Genomic DNA, 6,000 nt, shown 5'->3' on the forward strand with positions numbered 1-6,000 from the left:
ACTTTTATTTATTTTTCTCTCTTTCACTTTCAAAATTGTCCTGGTGTGGATAATAAATTATATAGTTGCATGAAAACAGACGCTTATTTTAAGGGTTTTTTTTAGATGCTGTTGCCTCATTTATGATTATGGATGATGATCCAAAGTCCTCCATCCATGTCCAAATTCTGGGATGCCAAGAAGAGAAGACTGCCTACGAATTCCTTGATTAGGAAAAGGACGCTGGGAATTCAATGGTTTCACTCACTCCTTCACCAGCTCCTGTGACCTCTCTTTCCCACAATCGTACAGGAAGAGTGACTGCCATCTCTCTCTCGGGTAACTCTGCCTTGAGTAAGTAAGCATTGAAAAAACTGTTTATTTTATTTTGGGAGATATATTTGCATTCTTTATATATCTTTAACAAATCATTTTATTGTTTATTTACGTTACAGACTATGGTTCCTTTCCATGTAGTAGCAAAGTGTAATTCTTTCAGTATTCACAAACATACTAATGAGTTCATTAAGAGTCAAATAATTAGGAATTGGTGTTTTAAATGCCTTATATCATGAAGAAATCCACAGTGGGCTGTTTTATAGGTGATTAAGGAATATAGATGATATAGGGAACAGATTATTATTTTTCCCTTTAATGTAATAGAATATGGGCTTCTGCTATGCAAAAATTCACCGTCCAGTGGCATTTCAGGAAAAGACTAGACTTAAATAACAAGAGCCCCCTATATCTATTATTTTTTTCAGCTTTATTGAGACACAATTGACATATAACACTGTATAAGCTTAAGGTGTACAAATGTTGGTTTGATACACTTACGTATTGCAAAATGATCACCACCATAGAGTTAGCTAACACCTCCGTCCCCCTGAGTGACTTTTTAAAATGCCCGACACTCTTCAGGCCCTGGGGGTTCAACAGTAAACACACGGTCTTTGTCTTTATAGAGCTTACCTTTGGTAGAGGGAGAAGGACACTAAAATAACAAATAACATAAAGTATGTCAGGCGGAGACGTGTGCTGAAGAGGAAAATGAGCCAAGCTAGGGAGATACAGAGAGAAGAGAGAGGTGCTATTATGTAGTCAGAGTCTTTTGGGTACAGTGCAGAAACCCACTGAAGTGTTCAAACAAGGCATTTGAATGTCCGGGGGAAGGGCAGGCCAGGCAAGGCTGACACAGGAGGATGCCCGGTGTGCTTGGGGAAGAGTGAAGGGGCCAGCATGGCTGGGGAGGAGGAAGCCATGGAGAGAGGGGAGGAGGGGAGCTCAAAGAGGTTGGGGGTGGGGAGATCTCGGAGGACCTTGGAGGCCAGAGTAAGGACTTTGGATTTTATCCAGAGAGAGATGGGAAGCCACTGAAAGTTTTGAACAGAGGATTGCCATAACATAGCTTAGATTTGCAAAGAATCATTCTGGCTATGGTATAGAGAAAATACTGTGTGTGCGCATGCACGCATGTGTGCGCGTGTGTGTGTGTGTGTGTGTGTGTGTGCACACGTGATGGGGAACTGAAGGGTAGAAATGGGGAGATCAGTATGAAGACTGACGCAATGGTCCAGACAACACAAGATAGAGGCTTAGACTAGGATGGTTGCACTAGGAGTGGTAAGAAACAGTGGGTTCTGAATATATTGTGAGAGCAAAGCTGACATGATGAATTGGAGGTGACAGAAACTTGAAGGTTTTTGGCCTGGGTATGAGGAAGAAGGGAGTTGCCATCCACCAAGCTGGGGAAGATTGAGAGAGAAGTAGCTGTGGATGGGGTGGAGCGGGGGGGTCAGAGTTTAGTTGCTGATCTGTTAAATTGGAGATGCCTCTAGGACATCCGAAGTGGAAACATGGTGGTTGATTAGCTGTCTTCCTGTGCCTGGTACTTCATCAGTAGACTGGAGCTGTTCACAATACCTACCTACACCACAGTAAGATTGCTGTGAGGACTAAAAGAGTTACCAGGTTAAACTACTTTGCAGAGCTCATGGTAACCACTCACCTGTTATTGTCATGAATATCTTTGATTAAGTCACATTTTCTGAGAATATTCATACAAAAAGGAAGTACGACGTCCCTGAGTGTGATCGAGCCCATCCCTAGAGTCATGGCTTAGAGCCAGAATGAACTTCAATCTCCGCTAATTTGAACCCTCATTTTATGGATGAGGAGATGGATGGAGGGCCAGGGAGGCTCGTCGTGAGTCTAGAATCCGGGTTCTCCAACCCAGGGCTGCTACCCCGGGAGCCTGTAATCTTTCCATTACCCGGTACTTCCCATGAAACATTACATTTTTCCCCCCTGGGGTCTCAATTTTGAAGGGTGTTTGCTAAAAATCTGAGATGATTCAACATTTAGTGAGGCTTGTCACAGGTTTAATCTTCAGAGAGCAGGGAGGCAGTTGAGCCCGGAGAGGAGGTGCCCTGAGTGAGGCTCACATGCAGCCTCTTTAGAAGAGTGAGATGTGGGGAAAGTAACACCCAGGTGACCAGGCCTGAGGAGCACCGCCCGGCTTGCCCGGGGGAGGTGATCCAACCTGCGAGGTTCTTTTCCTTTGTGGAAATATCACATGATCAAGCTTCCTTAGTCACACGGGCCACGGAGTGGAGGATGGGATAGATGAATCCACTGCAAAGTTAATGCCCTGTAAACGTGGATGTTTCCAGGACTCTGTATTTTATTGTCATCTAAGAGGTTCCTTTTCCACCTGTGCCTCACATCTCTCCTTGCCCTCTACCCTCCAATTTCCGGGTTAATGCTGCTCAGAAATCACACATGTCCCATCTTTTCCATTCGTCTTGGGATGCTGATTAGTACGTAATCTATTCTTGAGCCCTTTTGAGAGTCTGAAGTTTCTGCAGAAGTGCTTTGTGGCAGGCCTGGAACTGAGTCCATCGGATACCTTTCCACTGAGGCCCACCGTTGCTGTGAGGGCTGGAGAGTCGAGGACTGTTATCTTCCCAGGGCTTTCTTACTCTGCCCAAAGCAAAGGAAGTCACCAACATCTCCCCTTGCCCTTGGGAATATGCACTCAGCTGATGATGCTGATGATCCAGCAGGCTCTCCTGCATGCTCAGCTTTGCGGTTTAGCAGAGCACGTCTTGGGGGTGAGGGGAGGCAGCTGAGCCTAGGCAGCGAGACTTAGTCGGTGCAGGTAGAGTGTGAGAGACCAGAAGCCTGGACCGTGCTCAGGGCTGGTCCCCTAGGTTCCCTGCCCAGTGTCCATGCTCCCTCTCCCTTGGTAACTAATGCTAATTTTGTTTGTAGCAGGAATGTTACAAATTCCTAATGAGCCAGTGAGAAGCCTTGTGAATTCGTCTTTGGGTAAAGCTATTGTTTTTCTGATAAAAAAGCACAGGATTGGGAGTAGAAATTTTGATCTTGAAAGTGAAAGTCCCACGCTAAGGATGGCAAAGCAGAAAGACGCAAGGAGTCGGGACTTCTCTGACGCCGCAGACGTGCTGCGCCAGTTCTCCACTTGGTCCTACTGTTTGGTGAGAAGAAATCGCCCCCATCGGCCGAGGCTGGTGTATCAGAGCTTTGTCCGGTGCGGCCGAAAGCAATCCGAACGGCTGACAGCATCTTGCCCGTCAGGTGGAAGCTCGGCTCTGCCACTCACTTGCAGTGGAGCTTTAAGGAACGGCACTTAAACTCTCCGAGCCTCAGTTTCCCCATTTCTAAAATGAGGACAATAACACCTTCCCTGCAGGAGTCCTGAGAGAATTCCCGGGGCTTCTGTAAGCCCAGGATGCATCACGGGTCACTGCTGCTGTTGACAGCCCCTGGCTCTGCCCCTGTTGGGGAGGGGGAGCCGTGTGGTTTGACAGGATGGGTAAGCACGGAAGGAGTGTTTGGAGGGGAAAGAGTTCTCTCAGAGGTCATGAACAGGCCAAGAGAGATGAAAAACCTCAGAGGACAGAGGAGCCAGTCCAGGAAGCCAAACCCAAAGATGCAAACTTGCCTGAGGCCTAGGCCGGCTCTGCTAAGTGTCTCAGGTGGGGCCTGTGCAGGGGTGGGCCGGGTATGCACGTGCAGCGTTTGAGGGGCTGCAGCTGGTGAGGAGTAAGCGCCCAGGGCTGCAGGTAGGTCCTCCCACTTAGGTCATGAGTGTGATGAAAGAAATAGTGCGTGTGTGTGTGTGTGTGTGCATGCATGTCAGTGTGTGCCGGCCCTGGGGCACTGGTAGGTCAGCCAGTAATCTTTTAAAAATGGAAATCTAATTTTTCACTTCCCTGTTTTAAAAACCCTTCACTGCTCCTAGGCATGTATCCAAGAGGAGGGTTGGGAGTGACAGCTGAGGGGTGCGGGGTTTCTTTTGGGGAGTAATGGAAAGGTTCCAAAATGATTGTGGTGATGGATGCAGAACTTGGTGAATGTACAACAAGCGGTTGAACTGTACACTTTGAATGATGAATTGTATGGTGTTTGAATTATATCTCAATAAAGTTGTAAAAAAGGAAAATCAGGCTTTGTTAGTTTCTTATTGCCAGCAGGATAAAGGCTCTCCCAGAACTGGCTTCTGTTGGCTGCCCCAGCAGGATCCTCTGACCAGCATCTGTTTGCTCAGGTGCATCTTTACCTCCAGCCACAGGGAACTATTTGTCTTCTCCCGGCTGCATCATGTGGCTTCTGGGTCACGGTGCCTGGTGTTCTTTCATCTAGTGGAATCTTAGGTCTGGTCCTGCAAAAGGAAGAACCTTCCTTGATGCTTTCTGCTCCCCACACTATTCATTCATTTAGCTGTCTAGACTACGGGCAACTTGAAGGCAGGGCCCATGTCATGTTTGATGTTGTGTCTCCGGCCAGCGTCATTCCAGCGGTGTGGGAGTGGTAGGGGGACTAGCTGAACAGGGAGGGGTTTTCATTACTGACTTTTTTTGGCATTGCCTTCACACGGTGATAATAAAAAGCAGACTGACACTAGTTTTATTGTTTTTTTTTTTTTTTTTTACATTTTCTACAATATACTCTCTTTTTGCTTTGCACCAGGGCTGACTACTCTCAAGCTCCTGGCCTTGGTAAGTATTTAACGCAGTGCCTTGCATATAGTAGGCACTTTATAAAAGAGTCAAGGTGGCTGGATCCAGAGGCCAGGCAAAGGCTGAGAAGGAGGGATGTCTCTCGGAAATTGCCAGAACAAAGGGATGCCCAACAGACATGCCAGAGAGAGAGGCTCAGGACCTGTAGAGAGGCCAGGGGCTCAAGGAAGCTGGCAGGTTTGGAGTATTTAACAAAGCCCTGAAGAAGTCAGATAGAAAGATCTACGTCATTTAAAATTTCCCTGTGTGCCTTTTTCTTCAACAGCTTCCCTGTACCTCTGTCCCTGTGTTTCCATTGGTTCTCCATTCTGGGACCTTCCTCCCTTTCATCAGCTACAAAGGCTCATGGCAAAGATTCTGCCTCTAGGGCCTCTAAGAAAAGCAAACAGCTTCACATCTCACAATCCACAATTATTAAGCACCTACTATGTTTCTGGTACAGTGCCAGACACCTGCTATATATCAGGCATAGAACTAGGCACTCTAAATGTATTCTCTCTTCCATCTGTTAATGAAACCCACGAGTATATTAGATAGGGTAAGTAACATTAGCTGCTGTGACAAACAACCCTAAAATCTCAGTGGATTAACACAATAAGATTATTTTTGTTCGTATCACAGTCCAACGTGACTCATGTGTGTGTATGTGTGTTGGGCTTGGGGGCTTTGCTCTTTGCAGTTCTTCCATCTAGTGGCTCTGCCTCCTGTAGGGCCTCTGAGCCCTCTGCTGGGTTTTTGCATCCAGCTGGCTGAGGAGGAATAGACAAGGCATGGAGGATTGTGGGAAAAGTTTCAGAGGCCAGGCCTGGAAGCAGCACTCAACCCTTCCATGCACATTCTATTAGCCTGAGCTCAGTCATGTGGGTACTTCAGGTGAAGCTAAGAAATCTTGTCTAGCTGTGTGCCCAGAGAGAGAACAAACTAGATTTGGTGAATGTATAGTATTGTGCCTGTCGCAAAGAGATAGTCCTTGTTG

At 46.8% G+C, this 6,000-nt stretch overlaps 1 long non-coding RNA gene across 3 annotated transcripts in view; it reads left to right on the forward strand.

The window, feature by feature from the left end:
* Window positions 1–4,440, forward strand: part of LOC123286999 (uncharacterized) — a 135,767-nt gene extending 131,327 nt beyond the window's left edge. For 2 of the 3 annotated variants that reach the window (XR_011505185.1, XR_011505186.1), the window contains one exon: window positions 106–4,440. This is a non-coding gene — a long non-coding RNA (uncharacterized lncRNA). The remainder of the gene's footprint in view (window positions 1–105) is intronic. The other variant, XR_011505187.1, reaches the window with a different exon arrangement.
* Window positions 4,441–6,000: the final 1,560 nt, after the last annotated feature.

The sequence above is a fragment of the Equus asinus genome, chromosome 8 (assembly GCF_041296235.1).
Source record: "Equus asinus isolate D_3611 breed Donkey chromosome 8, EquAss-T2T_v2, whole genome shotgun sequence".
NCBI lineage: Eukaryota > Metazoa > Chordata > Mammalia > Perissodactyla > Equidae > Equus > Equus asinus.